The 20,457-nt window shown below is 38.1% G+C and overlaps 2 long non-coding RNA genes across 3 annotated transcripts in view; one reads left to right on the forward strand and one right to left on the reverse strand.

The window, feature by feature from the left end:
- Positions 1–20,457, forward strand: part of LOC107313549 — a 112,805-nt gene that overhangs the window by 83,747 nt on the left and 8,601 nt on the right. For both annotated transcript variants that reach the window (XR_001555056.1, XR_004307029.1), the window contains one exon: positions 7,774–7,867. This is a non-coding gene — a long non-coding RNA (uncharacterized LOC107313549). The remainder of the gene's footprint in view (positions 1–7,773; positions 7,868–20,457) is intronic.
- Positions 11,111–20,457, reverse strand: LOC116652405. Its single transcript, XR_001555055.2, has 3 exons — positions 20,444–20,457; positions 18,478–18,600; positions 11,111–16,277 (listed from the first exon to the last, which is right to left on the reverse strand). It is a non-coding gene; the product is annotated as an uncharacterized LOC116652405 (long non-coding RNA).

Raw genomic sequence — 20,457 nt, forward strand, 5'->3', positions numbered from 1 at the left:
AATCTGCAACTTCCTCCTTTGAAAATGTGTTTCAGATCTCTCATGATTGACTGAATACCTATCCAAACTCCTCATTCAGAGCGTAGACAGTGTCTGAGCTTTGGCTTGGCTTAAGTCTAATTTCTACCAAGAACTGTGTTAGTGATTGTAAGGTGAAAATAATACAAAGATGGTAATAATACAAGAAGGATGGTGAAAAAAAATCCAAAAGATTATCTATAGGAAAAACTCACCAGTATAGAAGCCCTCAGTCTGGCCAGAAAACACTGAGACAATCCCCACAGAAAAGCAATCTCCAAGAGATGCTGCTTTATTGGTGGTCAGATCTTAAATGAAGTCTAGAAGAGGTGGAGTCAAGCTCCACCCCTTCCAGGAGCACAGCTAAATTACTGTCACCTGCGCTCCTACAGCTGACCCTACACTTGCCTCAGCTGATTAACTAAAGGTTCAGGCTGTGATTACTAATTTCCCATACAGTGATCAGTGATGATGCTTCTGGTTGCCTTTCAGTGAGTTCAGTGCTCATAGCCAGGATATTCTCCCATTGCTATGTAAAACCTTCACAAGTGGAATGAAATAAGAAATGAATTTCAGCATTTCTGTGCTTCTTCAGCTTTGCTCGTTCTATTTGCTGAATCTTTTCATTCTTCCAGTTTCATAACAGAATCATGGGCACCTGTGTGAGGCTTTTAAAGTCTTGCTATAAACTGAGAGTTGGCACATCAGACTCATTTCTCCAGAAGAAAGACCAGAAGGTGATGAGGTTGGATGCATCTCTTAGACAGAAATCCCAGTACTATGGAGAACAAATCATTTTGCTAGCCCCATCCACATACTGTGGGTAAAGCTGAGTACAGCAATATAACTAAGTCTACTTATTATCCTGTTGTAACTGTATCTCAAAGGCAGACAATTGCCACAGGTTTAGGTTTTCTAAAACTTTATCTGTGGCAAAAGGGGTCCTGTACAGGCATAAAGCAGCAAGTTGATTTTTCCAAGAGCAGCTTGCCATTTTAAGCAGTTGTTGGCTTAATAAGTGAAATTGCTTAGGGATATATGCATGCCATAATGATTGCATTTTGTAAGAAAAGACTGTGCCTATGGGTCTCAAATTTTCAGAGCCAAGATTAGTCGTATTTGTGGTCTTTAAGTTGCAACCCCAAGCTATTCTCACCACCATAGATATAGGGTTGCTGATCACAGAATAGAACTGATTTTAAAGTAAATATCCACAGCAAAATTAAAACGACCCAGCCAAGTAATATAAACATCTATATGATTGACAAGATAGCTGCTATGTGAAATGTACTGCAGGCAGTAAATGTCACCTCTGTCCATAAGCAGTTCTCTTTTTTTAAAGCCAGGAATAGTGATCTGGCATCTGTGCTTCCTGAGTGAGGCTTCAGTTCTGAAATCTGCAAAAACTCCCTCCTAAATGCCTCTGAAGATGACAACGATGGTATGCTAATGGACTCTTCTACAGTAGTATTTGTCTCAAGTGTAAACAGCTTTGAAGGGCTAAAATGGGAAGTTTCGTCTCTTGCGTTTGTGCTGAGGCAGGTTTAACTTGCATATTTGCAGGGTGGGTAGTGAGACGAAGAAATGCAAAAGCAGGAGGTTCAGTTTATAATTTGTCTTTGACATCATCATGATTAGAGGGGCAAGTAAGGTTTTGTTAAACTGCGATCTAGGTAAATTTTCACAATGCCACAGAGTTCAAACAGCTGCCTAGCTTTACCGTGCATCTCCTTTCTGGCAAAGAAATACACTGTATACAGCTGAGATGTATATGATTGGACAGTATTCACTCAAGGTGTGTATTCTGAGCAATGTGATATAAGCTGCAGTCTATGTGTACCACAGCTTGAAACACTGGGGGTTTGCATCATGCTTCAGACCTCTTACATAAGAGCTTTTTATTTGGAAGTGGTTTTCTTTCCGTTTTTCTGTCTTAGCTGGGCCAGGGAATGGCTGCAAAACACAAAAGTTGGAGGTTATTTTTCTTCCCAGTTTCTGTTGAAGTACACAGAATCATAGAACCAGAGAATCATTAAGATTGGAAAAGACCACTAAAGTTATCTAGTACAATATGCAAGACATCATTGCTTTTCACTATAATGTTTCCATCCAATGCCCTTTTGTGTTGCCTTGTACAAGCACAAGAAGACAGGATGGCAAACTCTTCCAACCCAAACAACCGATGTGCAGTGCAGAAGAGCACTTTTCTCATTTTTCTCACGTCACTGGTTGGGGATGTGGTCATGGCAGGATCTGCCCATGACAGCTCAGCACCTGAACTGCAAGGCCATTCTACTCTCAAGAGTGGAATAGAAATCCATAAATGCTAATAAAACATGAGACCTCTGGTTTTTTGTTGTTTTTTTTTTTTTAAATTTATCTAGCATATCTTAGAAAGCAATCTGATGAGCAGAAAGCATTTGGAACATGTCAGGTGATTTTGTAGAAAGCAAAGCACTCCCTCTTGAAGGACTGGTATGTTGTCTGATGTTCTTGTGGGTCTTTTTCCCTTTTTTCTTTTTCTTTTCTTTTTTTTTTTTTTTTTTTTTTCTTTTTTTAAGGTAAAAGGAGAATTGTAACTTCCTTTACGCCAGTACATTAGCATAATACGTTCCTGCCTTCAGGTACTGTATGTCATTGTTGTGAATACATTTTGACATCTCTCACACTTCCAGCACTCCGAAGATCCATGACAGAGCTGAATGAAAACTCTTTTTTTTTTTTTTTCCTTTGACTTGGCAGGAGCAGTAAGAACACATAAAACCTGCCAGCTGTCAAGGATGTAAATGGTGATTTTGTTTCACTTTTTTAATGAATTAAAGCAGGACTGAAATCTGTCCAAAGACAGCATGTTTGGCCTTGCAAGGAAAGAAAGATTTTTTTTCTCTCTCTTTTTTGGCACTTCTGCTCAATACAGTGTTTATTCTTGGGAGCACGGTATAAGACAGAGCTTTTCTGCTGAAAGAGCCATGGCCATCAGACTCAGACACCTTAGCAGGGACTCTTTTGAAAGAATAACCATTTGGAGGATCAAAACCTAAAAGTGCAGCATTTCAATATGCGCACCTGAAAAATGCAGTCACTGTTTTGGAGGAAAGTGACAAGAAATAGCTAGTAGAAATCATTTTACATGTTGATTATACTACACTGGGGCTAAACTACCATTGTAGGACATGTGCCACCGCTGTTAAACACCCTGTTTTTTGTTTGTTGCTGTCTTACTGATGCTGTATTTTTGTTTTGTTTTGTTTTGTTTTGTTTTTCTTATTTTGTGTGGGGATATTTCCTTTGAGTGGGGATATTTCCTTTGGCATTTGTATCATTCTATATCTTTGAGTGAGAATGTTCTCTCTGGTTTTCTACTCTCCAAATCTAAAACTGATATGATTTGGAGCTTGTGGGAGAAATTCTTAGTGTTCATGCTTTCCCTTTGTGATCTTGGCACCCCACTCCATGGACAAAAATGTTGCTGTTCTGAGTTTTTCCACGTTGCATACCCTTAGCCTACATTTTCTGCTAATGAAAAGTCTACCACAGTGCTTGGTTGGGAAAATGGTGGATTTATGAATTGGCTGCAGTTTCTCTCCCATCTTCTTTCCTAGCTTCTTCAATTTTGCACTTGAAATAACTTTGGCCATTATCCTTGACTCAATGTCATTGTGATTGCTCTGCAGTAAGCACTTGTATAAGGGTTGCTTCCTAGTTATTGGCCCACAGTGTCAGAGGTGTACACTGATGGTATGGCAGTAGAGGCTGAACTTCCCATTCATATTCTGTTACATGTTGTTGCCATGTGGCAGATGGCAGTAGAGGGGCTGTCTGACAACAGTGGCATGAAAGTGTGTGTGAAGAAAAGGTGTGACACTGAATTCCTCTATGTGGAAACAGTGGCACCCACTGACATTCACTGGCACTTGCTGAACATTTGTGGAGACCAGCCAGTGGATTTGAGCACAGTGAGGGAGTGGATGGTGCATTTCAACAGTGGGGGCAGCAACAGTGGGTTCACCTCTGCTGGTACAGATTTGTATGAGTGTGGCTGGTGAAAATGCACAGCTGATGGTGGTGGTTATGTTGAAAAACAGTGTTTTGCAGCTGAGAATTTGCTTTATCCAATCATGTTATTGTGCTGTTTGCATCTGTTGCTGTTTCCGTGGGGAAAAAATAATAATAGGAGACATTACTTTCAGAATGATCTTTGTATATTTTTTCATTTGGTTACTCAAATTGTTCATGTAGATGCACATCTATTCCTCTGATGAAGTCTTAGTCTGTATCACACCTACACAAAAACACAGGGCACACCTTTCTACACGGCAATATATTCCTCTTCAAAGGTGAAAAGATGATAAAGGATTTACTAAGTACTTTGACCTTTACTCCAGAATTTCTGCCAGGGATTTTCAGATGATGTTCTGTTCAAGAACTAGTTGATTTCAGACAATAGTTTCAAAGCTCTTCTGTTGATAGCAGTCATCTCAATCCTTTAAAAACCAAACTGCAGTTACACACAAACAGGGAAAAATGGAGCCTGTTCTTTCAGAAAATGTATCAGTTCACATCAGAATAATTTCATACTGACTGATGTTCAAATATCTGTTCTTGTTCCAGGGATCATCCTAGCAGCATAGTTCAGATTTGGAATTGGGTCAGACCCAGTGCAAGTACATCTTAAATAATTTGGGCTGACCTGGTCTTTCATGCATTGCCAAAGAGCTTCTTGTGTGCCCTCATGGGGCACAGGATTCAGCTTACGCCTTGTGACCAAAACTATTAATTCAGTATAACTCCTGGGAAGCAAAGCTCAAGCTGTACTTCAGCCAGATGATTCAGACAAAATAAAAGTGAAGAAATTTGTTTAGACAAAACAAAAGTGAATTGTAACCACTTCCCAAAACTCAAGATGAACCCAAATTTCCAAAGAAAAAAAGTGTAATTCTCTTTTCCTCCCCTTGCCTCTCTCTCAGCCTTCTAAAACCTTGGCATCTACTCACTTCAGCTGGAACAGAACAGCTCTTCTCAGATTTCCAGCCAGTCTTCAAATAGGAAGTATAGAAAATGTTGCAGGAAAACGTAATCTTATGAGCTTTCCAGGCAGATTTTCTTAACAAAGAGTCTTATGCATCTTAGTTATTTACCAAGTCTTCTGAGAATCTTCCACTCCCAGCTTTAATATAATTCTTGAAACAAAACATGTAATTATAGGATGAGAGACTGCTAAACCCTACAGTCACTTCATTAAACTTTGTAGGATTGTATATGATCAGAAAAATATTGAAAGTAAGTCAGAACCCTCTCCTTGACTTTGCAGGGGCAGAGATCTTCATTAACAATTAACAAATATGTCAGTTAATTGCAACACACATGAAAGAACAGAGAAGCGTAGTCCCATACAAAGAAATGTGGCAGCTCAGTCATTACACAAAAATTGGGTTGTTTTCCTCACTTGGAGGCTGTTGTGTACTTTCAGTAAAGATCCCATCCATGGAGGCATTCAGAGATAAGTTGCATGAGATCCTGGGCAGCCTGATCTGGTGGTTGGTAACACTGCCCACGGCAGGAAGTTGAAACTGGACTATCTTTCAGGTGTTCTCCAACACAAGCCATTCTATGATTCAGTGCAGGGATTTAGTGGGCCCTTGTTGAGCATCACTTACCTCTGGATGTGGAATGGGGAGAACCTAGGTAGGGGTCGCAATGCAAGCAAGAGAGATGAGAGGAATGAAATCCTCTCATGAAATCTCAAGGTCGTGATCTATCTACACTGATGTCCCATCCTGAGCTTCCCCATCCTGGAAGCCATGGAGAGGCAGTGCCACCTACATCCATGCTCCCAAACCCCACATGTGGGATCCAAGTGCTCACGGCCACCAAGAGAAGCTGTGAGGCAATGAAATAAAATTCCTTTCAAAGAGGGATAAGAAAAAGGGAGTTGGACATCTCAGTCTTGCTCATTGGTGGTGCCCCAGGGCCAAGACCACCCCATGCCCTCCATTGCCCCCAGCACAGTGTATTCTGTGACACTAACATACCATCCTGAACTGAATATGGTGTGAGGAGTAAGTCAATGGTGATTATTTACTCACCTGCTGAAATGGTAATTTGAGCTGTATATGAAAGTTTTAGGTTTCCCTATGTACTGGGGGCAAAAGGCCCCTGATTATGACGCTTGGGTTGTCATTGTCAATGAAAATGAGGTGCATGATGTTTAGCCTTGCCTTCTTTCACAGGACTGTGGCACTTACCCATGTTTAATCCTTTTTAATGAACACTTTGCTGATGCAAATCAGCTTCCCAATCTCTATTTAAAGCAAAATACTGAAAAATCTGTTGAGAGGCTGTGACTGTGTATGATAGACTGACTGAAATAAAGACTGCCCTGTAAAGGGGAGTTAGAAATAACTGCAACTTAAAGATAAACTTCTGATAAGCTCAGAAAGGTGTTTCAGAGGAGAATGTTTCTGAATATTTTCATTTTGTTATTGTGAAAAGAAAAACAAACAAATCCTACCCCTTTCTCCAAGAATAGTTCAAAATAAAGGAATAGTAGGACTGTTTTCAAACAGGGCTTTCCTGCATTTCAGACTGTCTTTCTGAAGGCAGGAAAGAACACAAAGTAACACTGACTGTTTTGCCAGTTGGAAAGCATTTAGAAAGTGTGAGAATGTGGAGGGAAAATAAAATCACATCCTTAAGCTTTGTCACTGCTTTTCAGCTGGAAAAATACTGGAAAGCAGAAAGACATTTCTTTTTCATATGGTCTTGCTTTGTTGAATGGTTCCATAGGAAAACTCTTATCTCCTAGGCAAGAGCCTCAACTGAGCACAATCAGAGATTTCTAGCACTTGTTCACATGGCGCAGTTCCGCTTCTACACAGTGATACAAAAACAAGGCATTTATGAGGCTGGAAATTGATAACTAAGGACAAGTCACTAAAACATAAAGGACAGTGGCAAATCATTTTCCTTTTTTTCTTTTTCTTTTTTCTTTTTTTTTCTTTTTTTTTTTTTTTTTTCTGTGAGTGGATTTTTAAAATGAGTTTTTAAAAAAAACTTCATTATATGAAAATGAGTCAAACCTTTCTTTCTTACTAACAAAATAGCAACATTTCAAATATTGTCAAGAGCAGAATAACGAGCAGCACATACGGCAAAAGCATATTTGCGGCTTGAATAGTTATTTACTGATCTGGGAGCTCAATTCTCAGTCTCTAATAATTCTCACTTCACTGTTTTTAAGACTTTGAGAAGTTTGTTGGGAGGCTTAATTAATTAAAAGTTTCACACTGCTTAAAAGTTATACTTCCTTAACTGATGACCTCCACTACTATCTAGCTTTGCTTGATGACCCTTCCCACTGGCACTGGCAATTATCCTAATCAAACAGTGTTTGGGGTAGTCTGGAGAGCTGAGTGATTCAAATGCATTTTGCTTAAAACCTTTTGCCTAAACCACTTTTTGCAAATTATTGCACAAGGTGCTGTGCTTTCCCCTTACTCTACCAGAGGCTATTGCTTAAAAGATCCAGTTCCTGTAAAAACAATCATAGGTCAAAAACTGAAAGAGTGATGGAAAGACCCATTTTAGTCATGTATTTTTTGGCATGGGAGCACTGAAAGTGCATAATCTGTATAAATGTTAGCTTACTAAATAAACATAACCTCTGATTGCATGAAAGTAGGGAATAAAGTTGAAACTTGTTCTCTCCATTAAGCAACCCTTCAAAACTTTCAATGCTTGTTTTGTTCTAAACAGACATAAATCTTGACAAAAAGTTATCAACGAATGGCAACAATAGCAACAAAGTCAACACAGCTACCACAGGCTCTTTACCTCATTCCATCTCCAGGTATGGCTGTATTTTGCTGTCTGTACAACTCAGACTTCAACATAGTGCATGGTGATGTGGTGGTGAGGTCTACAGGCACGTATACAAGTCATTATTTTATGTTGATGTGAGGTGTGTCCAGTACTGCTGTGCTGACAAGCAGTGCTGTGGATGGGGTTCAATTTCAGCCATCACTACTTGTGGGATTTTTTTTAATGATGTAAACTTCCCACTTTGAGTCTGCGAAGGTTTGGCAAAAGCCAGCTGTTGACAGTAGTCACTATTCAGTAGTTTGTCCAGTTTTAACTCATCCCAAAGCTGTGGTAGTACAAGCAGGAATTCTTCTATTTCTGGTTGCTATTAAGATTCATCATGATGTCACTCATAAATGTAAGGGTTTTTCTGTATAAAAAGGACAAGTAGAGCATTCTGCTTATGTTCTTAAAATAGCCTGGAAAATAAAGAGGGGAAAAACAAAACTGATCCACCTAACACAATTATAAATAAATGTTTCTGAGTTATTAGTGCATAGTGTGTTTTTAAAGAGGAGTATTACTCTAGAAGTGCATTAAAATCTATCTTAGCATATTTTAAGGAAAGCAAAGCATAGTGGACAAGAGGGCACAAAGGCACAGTTTTCAGTGTTAAACTGCAGGATCCAGTCCACTTTCTTTCTCTGCTTTCTTAGTGCACAGGGGTGACCTTGTGCAACACAGAACAGCATTTCTAGGAAAAAGTTTCTCAGTTTTACTTATGTTATAAAATCAAATAAATCAAAATGAACTCAGTACTTCTACTGGACAAAGTGTAACTAGCTGGTAAAGTATGTTGTCCCTCAAGAATAATATCAGAGTGGCAGGAGACATAATTTGTGTATACCCAGCAATGGAAATTTACTTATTCTAGAAAAGCAGGATATTTTATTTCTAGTGTAGATGGGTTTTACATCACTCACCAGTATGTCAGAGGCAAAGATCCAATATATGGCTATTTTCTTAAAGAGGCTGAAATGATATACTGCTTGTCACATGATGCTAAAACAATGCAGAGTTACACCTGCCATTTTAAAATGGCTTTTCTGGGAGCCCTGGGCTGCAAAGGATTGCAAGAGAACAAATCTTAGCAGCTAAGCACACATTTTCTTCCTGGTAAGAAAAGACAGCAAAGCCAAGCCAGGAAACTTGAGTTTAAGGACTGCAGTAATCTCTTAGGTAGTGTTCATAAACTGCCTACCAGAGATAAGCACCACAATCCAAATTAACACTAAATATGTCTATATATTTATATAGATATAAACATATGTATATATATGTGTGTGTGTGTATGTATAATATAATAACAGATAAATAAACATAATAAATATTTTTATATAAATATATACCTTGCTCATTCAAAAATTCTTCCAAATAACTACAGTAAATTTTCTGTCCCTTCATGATAGACATGCAAGAATCTGTTAATGTTCTGGAACAAGCACATCCTGATGAAGTTATCTATTTAGTGGTCATGCAAGGTCATCTCTTACATCTTCACTCCTTTGTGAACACAGTCTTGGGTGTTTCTCCTCCCACTTTCATGTCTACACATGATTTCATAGTTTATTAACTATTTGGTGGCTTTCATTGTGCTATGGCTTTTTTTTGTTGAGTGCCATACAGGCTTTGACGAAGTGTGTCTTGATCTACAACTGTGACAGAAGGGATGAGGGCAGAATGTGACCCATGCTTTCTTCTTGTCACACAGAAGATGTTCAGAAAGAAAGGGATAAGGATTAGCAGATAGAACTTGTTGATCTGCTCCCATTCAGCATGCAGAGCCAGTGAGGCTGTGGAGCACACTGATTGCTGGGTTTAGCTTTACCAAACCCACAATCCCATCTTAAATCTTCCCGGAACAAGCAGAACTTGAGGAGCCTGTTTCTGCCTCACCTGGCAGACAGGACTGCTGTGCAATCTTTTCTATGAAACAGTATAAGAGCCAGTGTCTCTGAGTTTTGCTTACTTCCAGAGATACCTAAGCATGGCACAGGATTTCCCACAGAGTCACTCAGGGCTACTAAGAAAGGTAAAATAAAGCAGAGTGAATTATACATTCACTGAATGGCTAAAATTATTCTTACACAGTTTACAGCTAAAAGTCTACAGCAAGATTCATTTGGTAAACAAAGCCTTTATATATTATTTGAAGTCCCAGAAAACTGCAGTGTATGTGAATTCTCACCACTTGAGTGTCTTTTTAATGACTACATGGTATGACTATAACTACGAGCGCAGAATACTCAACTATCCTGTTAGCTCTGACTTTGCCTTGTTTTGAAAAAAAAAAAAAAAAAAAAAAATTAAAAAAATCACTCAAATATGTGAAATGCCAGAACTCTCTAAAGGCATTTCTAAGATTTCAGAAAGTATTTTGAGACTCTCATCATCATGGAAAACTGCACGCATATCATTAGTAAAACATGATTAAACATCATTTTCCCTGAATTAAGTCAGAGTTTTCATTTTTTGAAGTAGAAAAGATATTTAGATGAAAACACTCCATTCTGCAGACAACTTGAAAGTTCAAAATTGCCCTGGAGACCTTGGTTTCAGCCAAAGCAGATGCTGTAATAAAATTACACATACAAATACTTTAACGGGTAGTTCCAGTATCCTAGAACTAGAATCCTATTTATTGGAAACTCCCTACCTTTGGCAGTTCTCAACAGTTGCTATAATAAATACTCAGTTTTCTTCAGGCATGGTATTCATTTCATAGAAGCTCTGAAAGTACTTGTGAATTTTGGCATTGTCTTCCAGTAGCCCCCAAACTAAACTGCAGCCATTAATCCATCCTTTATCCTTGTTTAGTTATTAAATGTTTCTGTTAGATCTATTTCCAAGACACTTGAACTTTTCAGATGCAGCTTTAGTCATTTGTAACACATGCTAGGTTAATTACATACACTCTTCTAGTAAGGGGTTTCAATAAGGTATGATGGCATTGCAACATTCTGTAAACCCCCTGGATCCCACTTACTTCAAACTATCAAACCTTTCTTATGCAACTCAGAAGCATTTCCTGGCACATGGGGTGATTTGACCATGTCTTTATATTGTTTAGAAACCAAAGTATTATGCAGATATTTAATTTGCATTTTATTTATCAGTCTTACAGACAAAAAGATATAGACTGTAGTATCATCATATACAACATTGTCATGGTCTTAAGATTTTTGGTTACTGGTATTCCATCATAACATCATGTAGTGCACTGGGAGTTAAAGTGTTAATGCTCCAGTTCCGGGTACCTGTCTGGAAGAGAAGAACTGCATTCCCCAGGGGGGCTTTGTGGTCAGAGAGGAGATAGAACTCCTGGCAAGGTCACTTGATTGGGTGTTTTTCTCTTCGCTCTCATCCTATAACTGATACCAGGGAGAAGAGGCTGACCCCCATCTCTCCACAACCTCCTTTCAGGCAGCTGTGGAGAGTGATTAGGTCTTCCCTGAGCCTCCCCATCTCCAGAATGAACAATTCCATTTCCCTCAGCCACTCTCTACAGCTATGCTAGAGGGTTTGCTGTTCCAGTTCTAGTGAACATGGAGCAAAGACTTTTTAAATGCAGATTAGTCCTTATGGTCCTAAGGCTCTCACTGATAAAACCAGCCTATGATGACTAGCAATCTTGGAGGAAGACCAAGGCTGAATTTTGCCATTTGCATCAGTAATAATATTCTCCAGAAAAGCTCTGTTTTTGTCAAGTCCTAAGGTAAAATCCTAAATTTATGAGATCTCAAACCATAACTCTACCAAAAGGCAGCAGTTGTGAGAGACCCTCTGCCAGGGAGACCAGGGCTAAAAGTGTCAACAACAGAGTGAGCAAGCTGGGCATCTTCACTTTTGCCTTCATTTTTTGATTTGGTGAAGCTACCATTTAAATCACATTATTTTATGAGCCTTCATTAGGTCACCTAGATATTTAGATCAATTTCAAAACATGAATAGCCGCATGGTATTCCAATGTTAAAATCTCAGCATGTCTATAATGTTTTCCTTCATGCCATTATTTCTCACTGACAGGTACAGGGAGTTTTTGACACTGTTAATATAACATAGGGTGTTAATCTTATAATCGCCCTGTCAGCACTTTGTGTCAGGGTGTTAATGACCACCTTTCAGCCACTCAGAGCTGCCTGCCAATAAAAATAGTCCCGGCACCTATCCAACCATCAACTATGCAGCTACTTTGCTTTTTCCCCAAAGAATAAATAGAAATTTTCACTAGCCATGTGGCCATAAAGACACTCCTCTCTACTTATTTCCTTTTCCTTCTCCGCACACACTGGCAAAAAAAACCAAAACCATACTTTGTCACTGGACCTTTTTAATGTATTTTGCCTGCTTGATTTTAGAATGGTACAAATTATTTCTCAACAACTTTTGAATAAACACATCACCTTGGGCAGAATAAAAGTCTTTTTTATTTTTCATAGGAAGAAGCACATGTATTTACCACAGTTCTTTTCTACGTAAATATAACTCAAAGGCAAATGGTGAATGTTTCTGTAATTTCTCAGTGTTTGAGATGAGCCCATATTTTTTTCTCTGCACGAGAGAGAGAGGCTTTTCCAGCTTCCTGGCAGAGGGAACTGCACAATTCCAGATGACTTACTTACTTTGTATGCCTAGAGGAATTTTATTACACAAATAACAAAGAGAGACAAAGAAAGGAAGAGGGAGAGTACACACTCAAAATAATAAACAAAGAATAATAAACATTCCTCCAATTGCCCATAGGGATTCCAGATGTGGCTCCATCCCTCTGCAAGTCCTGCCTGTGACTTCTTCACAAGCTGCCTTAGACAAACTTGCCCACAAGTCTGCTGAATCTCATGGGATACTCAGGAGTTTTTCTGCAGAATGACCTTGTAATTGCGCTAATATGTGCTTACTTGCCTTCTGATAGACACATACAAGTTCCATACAAAAAGTATGGATTTGGGGTAGTATGGTTACATTGTGGTTGGACTTGACCGTTAAGGTCTTTTCTAACCTGAGTGATTCCATGATTCTAAGTACTGGTCTTCACTAGTGTGGCTCATGCCGGGGTCAATGTTTTCTCATGGCAACACTCTCAGCTGAGTTCTTTAAGTGCACCATTGCCCTAAGAGCAATAGGTCCTTGTGGCCCTCTGTAGTCTGATGTTGAATTTCCCCCCTCATACTGCTTATCATGTATCCTCCATCACTGATATTTTGGGCATTAATCACAAGTTCCATGCATGCTTAATGCAAATATGTTAATTTACAATAAGGTATGAAAGGGCCAATTAGCAAAAGTACATCAGTAATAGAATTGTGATGAAATCTCATGCTGCAGCCAGTTTGGTGCTCTGTTACTTTGTTGGGGTTCTATTTTTACTTAAATTATTATAGGTTTCTTTTAATCAAGTGACGTGGCTGATTGGCCAAAGCTGCTTCCAGCCTCATGTGCTATCCATCTGGATTTTATATGCATTGCAATTTCCCAGCTGAAAAGAAGCAGACGTACTACCCAACTTATTAGAATGCAGTCCCAAAAAAGTAACATTTTGTTCCTAGAGAAAAATTTGTTTCTCATGTGGGATTTTAATGCAGACCAAAAAAAGTAGCAAAGCATAAACAATCACCAGTTTCCATGTCATACAAAGCCAAAGATGCAGCAAAATTATTTCCATATTAAACAGAATTTATGTAGCTTTTGCTTGCTGTATTTTATAGTAAGCATGAATGTGGGAATTCCTATTACCTTGGACACACAAAGACTTTCAGGATAACGATAGATATGGAATAGTGCCTTTTTTATACATTCCATACTATTTAATGTGCTTTGCCATAGTAAAATGAATGTGTAAGGATAGACCAAACCAGATCAAGATCTCCTTTGCCTTGTTTATTAGGCAGTCATTAATATTGAAAAAGCTTATTATTCATTTGGACATCGTTATTATATAATTATTTTTATGATTATTATATGATTAATTGTTATATAATTAATAGTGTTAATGAAATAATGAATTTGGATTCAAAATGCAAGGGAATGTAAGATTCACCATTGATTTCCAGAAGCACCTTCTTCTACAACTTGATTCAAGTCATTGTGGGCACTGGAAGGTGGGCTGCCTGTCCCCTTAAATAGCTGTCATGCAGCCTATCATTTTGAACTTCTTGAAAATTACTTATTAGTATATATCTGAATATTTATGTCATTGCAGATATGCCAAAAGGAAGGCACTTTTATGCATATTACTTCAAAATGCGTGCATTAGCATGGAAACAGAATCATGATTTAGCTCATTTTTGTAGCTTTCCTAGCTGAAACAGAAGTATTTATGACTCCCGCTGACTTACTGAAGAAAGGAGCATTTCATTCTGCTTCAATCTTGATTTTTCACCTTGCTTGTCTGCATGCATCTGAGCTCACAATGCCAATCACATTGTCTTTGGAGCAACAAATGATTTCCTTTCTCATCACAGTGTGTTCCCATATGTCTCCTCTTGCAGTGTGATCCGCAAAAATGTTTACTCCACCCTTTCACAAATATCTTCATACGACAGTCCACAGTAGGAAAAGGCCATGCTTGTTTGTCCTGGTTTAATTAAGGTCCTCAATTAAGATAGAGTACCGCCAAGTGAAGACAAAGTATTTAAGAAGTGTTAGGACACTGGAGGTCTATCCCTATTTGAATTGATTGACTAGTTTATCCCACACCCTATTTATCTTAATTTACCTCTTACTGGGGACTCATAAAAATAACTGTACTTGGCAGAAGGGAAGAACTTCACCATCTTCAATAAGAACATCAATTCATCTGGTTGGATGGTGAATGTGGAATCAAATCTGCACATATATACAAAGAAATGATATGTACAGAAATGGAGGGGAAAAGGCTAGCAGAGGAAAGTGAGAGCAGTCCTTCCACCTGCAAATCCCAGAGCACTGTAAACCCATCACTTTATCCAGGTCTGCTTGGCAGGCAATTTTCACATCCCAGTCATCAGCTGTGCAGGGATTTCAGAGTTTCACATGATGGCAAGGCTGAACAGGTCACTATAGTTCAAAAGGAAGAGGTCCAGGACTTCCATCCAAACAGCTGTGGTTCATATTTGAATTTTAGCCTTGTGGACTGTAAAAACCTCAGACCCTGTGTTCCCCAAGGAAGTCTTGCATAAGCTTTGGTCTCAATTAGTGGAGCACAGAGAAAGTAAAAGGTCCAGACTTCAGCTAACCTTGGAACACTGACAGTAAATGGTCAAACCTCTCTTAGATACATGTGTGTATATTTTACTTAACAGTAATGAGACCAACATGCATATTGAAAGTCAGCTATTGCCCCAAAGTAAGCAAATTAGGAGAAGCCAAGAACAATCAAACTTTGTTACATTTTAGAATTTTGCCAAAACAACAGCTATTCCAGAATTATTTTATAGGTTAAGCAAATCCATCTATCTACAGTACGATTTCATCTTTCCAGCAGGACTTGGTTATTTACCAGCTTTTCAGTGGTTTAGTTCTGATAAGTGAAGTATGTCTCCAAGAACTCTTGTGCAAAAGGGAAGCAGCTGTTTGTTTGCAGAGATGAGACATTATGGTTAAGGAAACCTCCTGGGAACACTATGACATGCACAGTGCTTGCAGATTACAAAGATGTGAGAAGAAGGGAATGCTGTTTAATTTTGTGATCTCTTCTTCCCTGTGGGAAAGTGGTTTTGGAAGAGTGGGAAGTTCATATGAATTTGATTTGATAGTTCTGAGGGCAGGAGTTCCTTATTGACAGCCTGGGTGGTGCTGACACAAATGTGCTTCTTTTCACTTCATTGCTGGCATACAGACAATACTTCTAGGGAAGAGACAAGTACACCCTCTTTGTCTTTAAACCTGTGGTTGCCCCAGAGCCTTGAGTTAGCATTTATTTTGGAGGAATTTGCTTGGAGATGATAGTGAGATTTTATCAGTAAAATTTGATCTGAGTCCACAAAGGGGATTTCCACATACCATCAACATAGACATCAGCTGGTCACAGCTTTCAGTTACCACCAGCCTTATTTGACCAAATGAGCTAAATGGAGGGTTGAAACCATCAGGGTTAAGCTGTTAGATTCAGCCACAAGTTGAGGTAGCAGGAGAATGATGCTGCATGGTCAATTCCTTTACAATATATAAAAGTAGCTACCAAAACAACAGCTAGACCATCAGCATCCAATCAACTACACCTTAAGCTATCCAGTCTCCTTGCTGTCATTCCTTAAATCATGCATATTAGCATAAAAAGCATAGGGGCAAAAGTGGAGCTTGCGCTCTTGACTGAAATGTTTCTATGATACCTGTAGGTTGCAGTAGTTTATTTCATGCAGGACTTTGCAGGATGACTGGAGAATAAGAAAACCATCTTCTGTCTCTTAGGTAGAAGAGTGCTGTAAAGAGGAAGATTTTTAGGTCAGAAAAGATCTACAGAAATATAAGCCAAACAAACAAACAAACTAAAAAACCTGTTTGTTTCATTGAGACTGCAAGGCTGGTCACATACTTCCAAAACCATATGAAAGCCGCCCTATTCACACTGAAACTCAGCACATACCAAACAAAAGAGCCACCATAGAATAGGAAACAGAGTCATCTCAACAATCAATAAAGCCAGGAAAGTGGCTTCTTTATTTCCAGTGGTGTCTAGAGTGGGGTGATGGAGAAGATATGGGCAAGTTCAACAGATATTTATGTTATCTCTGGAAAAATGGAAAGCAAAACTTACAGCTAGCACTGGAGAAAACATTACAGATGATTGTTGGTAGCTTCATTTTGCCTGGATTTATCTGTTTTTGTCCTTAGCTGGAAAATAATTATAGCCGAGGCAATTTTTGTAGCTAATATGCTACAGGAACCAAATCAGAGAGCAAGTGCCAATAAAAACTGTGACCTGCACATTTTAGGCAGAAGCTGGCTAGCTTTGCTTGTGGCATGGCCTCCATTTATTGGAGAAAATGCAATGCCCTTAAAAAAATAAATGAATGTCTCTATTTGAATGAAAAGTCCAGGAGCAGATGACTGAAATCAAAACAGTACCTAGCATGAAGGACGCTGAAACATCCAAATAAACAGCAGTTTATCTGGGTTTTCAGGGTTTACCTAGGTTTTCACTTCCCCTCTCAGCCCGTTCCAGGGTCCCAAATTCCACTCCTTCCATCTGCAAGAACTTTAGACACCACTGCTTGTGTCATGCATTCTGTAAAGAGCAGCATTTTCCCTGTAAGCTTATATTATTGTTGGTACTGAGATAATACTTAGCTTTTCCAAATAAAACATGGGCTCTGCAGAGCTAAGCAACAGCTAATGCAGGCAGCTAGTAATGTCTTGTCTCAGTAATCTTCAAATATGGCTGAGATGATTTTCATTTATGATTTTTATTCAGAAGATTTCAGATTGTGTGGTGGCTGAGGTTGAAACAGTAATGAGGAATGTAAGCTCATTCATTTAAAATTTCTTATGATAATAATAATTAAAACCTTTGATTTCAACTCTATGCACTATCCACATTTAATGTAGACGATAAGAGTTTTCCACATGCAGAACTCTCATCATACTTATACAACAAGTTGACCTGTCCTTGGGAAACCAGCACCCCTTTGAGAACAGTGAATAAGGTATCCCTTGCTTAAATGTTATGCAATAACATCATCACTCTTACAGTCCTGGATCAAGGCCATTGGTCTCAGAAGTAATTTCTTAAATGAACTAATGTGTATAATATTTTTCTTCAAAGTAATAGCCTAGAAAGTAGTCTAAAAGCCTCTTTACATTCAGTAGACTTTTAGTTTGTACGGTTGCAGTTATTCACAATAAATATTAACGGACGCATCAACTATGCTGTTCTTAAATGCTTATTTCAATGAATTTGTTTCTTTAAAGAAAGAATAGAGCTTTCTGAGACTATGGCTTGGAGGAGGAGATATTATTTCCAGATTTGTTAAGCACTGCGATCATGAGAAGTTCAGTTATTCACTTTTCTTTCCATCCACTTTTAGTTGTTGTTCTGTACCACTGTTTTGATCATTCTTATGATACACTTACCAAAAAGGATTTTTTCAGCAAGTTGGAAGAAGTTTTGTTCTCTATGCCCTCATAGTCACTTTCTTATGTGTAACTGATCATTCAAATGATGTTATAGTTTTTGCCTGGTAGAGATGCTATTGAGTTTGGCATTAATAAATGGTTTTCCAAACAGAGATAATAGGGAAACAGTTATTTCTTCTCTGTCAACAAGAATAGAGTGCAGCTTAATCAGATGTTCATGAATTCTCACGTTTATTGCATTTAACTCAGTTGCACTGGTAAGTACTTATTCTCATTTGGCAGTGGATCTCTTCATCTGTTACTCCTCTAAAACTGGATTTTTTTTTTTCCCCAATGCTTTGTTTTACTTATTATTTTATGAAAATCAATAAAGACAAAGCTTTCAATTAGTTATCTGAATTTGTTATAATTAGATATTTATTTGATATATACAAACAGCTTTTTTTCAATTCAAGTCTATTCATCACCACCACCTTGGAGTAGTAGCTTCCCAGATCGTTAAAGCATAGACCAAGATTCATTTTGGGAGAACATGAAGAATCGTACCTTTAAGTAATTTCAAGTGTCGTCTCTTCAGAGCAGTCAGCTGATCTGTTTTGAGCTTGTTCATTATCTCAATGTCGTGATCAAATTTGACCAAAACATCTACTTGTTTTAAATAATAGAACACTAGGAAGAAAAAAAAAAAAAAATAAAAAAAATAGTTACTAAAATCTATTTTCAAAGACACTGATGCATGCTTTAATTTTCAAGATTGCACCAAGGCTATGCAAACTTCACCCAGAGCAGAGAAGCTGCTCAGTGTGGACAAAAGAGGGACCTTGGAAAAACTTAATTCTTCTATAGAAAAATATTGGTAAATAGGTCCTTGCCTTGTTTCCTTTCATCATTTACTAACAAGATTAGTTTCCCAATACAGCTAAACAGATTGTTTGGTTACTGTGGAGAGGAAATTATCTCTAACCACAAGCTGAAAAGTGTTGGAAAAATAATGATGGCCCTATATCCCAGTATAAAAACTGTCCTTGGAAGAGTAGTAATTTAAGACTGACCACTAGCATTCATACCGATATTTTTCTCTTCTGTTTACCATGTTTATATAAACATTCCCTAAGTGCTTATTTGTAAGACTTACTTCAGTTGGCACCCTAAACTTCTGACTTCACTATGTGTGTAGAAGGATGCCAGCTCAAGCATAAGATATTGAAATATGCCTTGCATATTTATTCCTATCTGAATGAAAAATTATTAGTACACTTCCCAACCCAAGCATAAAGCTAGTGGTCAATGATATTGGAAGTCAACATTCACAATCAAAGCAGAATTTCTGAAAAAGACAAGACTACTTTGGAAATTCTCGTCATAGTTACATAATGATTCATCAGTTCTCTGTAGTTTTGAAGCTCACATAGCAGATCTGAGGTCTAAATTGAAGCAAGTAGCTTGAAGTTAGTAGCAATATTTTCCTTCCTATAATCTTTACCAATCTCACTGAGGCATATTTATTACAAACTTTTACAAATTATATGCTAACATAAACCCAAGCTAAGTTCTTATCTGGAAAAAGTTCTTTTGCTACTAGTTGAACTCTCCTAAAAATATAAAAATATTGCTCAGGCAAATATATGACTTGAAATAGTAATTTCAGGGGTAATTTGTGTTGCTGTGTCTCCAGCGCAGCTGAGAAATCTGTGGTGGCTGAGCAGATGAGGTTTCTGGCTACTCTTTAAAGTGTTTGTATTTTCTGAAATAGACTTTGGAAATACTGTTAAAGCTGAGTCAAAGTTTAAGTTTATTAGCTTCACTTATTCCTGCCAGTCTTCATCATTGGAGAAAGACACCCAAGGACAGCTTTGCCTTGAAACTGATTTCACTCATCACAATGAGCTTCATTTCCTATTCATTGTCTATCTATCTGTACAGATCTCCTTTCATGCTTGTGCAAAATGACACATTACTTTTTAAGGTTCTTTCAAAATGTGTAGATTGACTATTAAGGGCATAGCTCATCCTTCTGGTATTATACTCTGAAATAAAGGTTTTTCCAAGGTCAAATTTCCCTCTAGGTGTTCTGCATTAAAAACACTGTAAACAAGTAGAGAAATTAAATATCTTAATTTGTTATTTTTTTTCTGCTACAGAAATATCAAACACCAAGTCAGGATGTGAATGTAGAGCATGCCTGGTGTTTCTGTGATTTGTTCACAAACTCATTCAGTTTCAGCCATAGGAAAGATTTAGGAATCTTTCCTGGCTGGTAGGCTGTTATGATTCAATTTTTAATAGCATTTATGAATCACGTGGTTTACAGAAGTGTTTCACATAAACACAAGAATATCTCCAGTACCAGAGGAACACGGAAAGCCATGACCATGGATAGAGGAGTTGCTGCAGCTGATATCTGAATGGAAAGCACATCAAAGGCTTGGTGCCTTGTGTCAGAGAGTACTGTATCACAAAACCCCTTCACAAGCTAATCAAGTTTCAAACTAAAAGCACTGAAATTTCTCACCTGGCTGTAGCAGT

The sequence above is a fragment of the Coturnix japonica genome, chromosome 4 (genome assembly GCF_001577835.2).
Source record: "Coturnix japonica isolate 7356 chromosome 4, Coturnix japonica 2.1, whole genome shotgun sequence".
NCBI classification, from domain to species: Eukaryota; Metazoa; Chordata; class Aves; order Galliformes; family Phasianidae; genus Coturnix; species Coturnix japonica.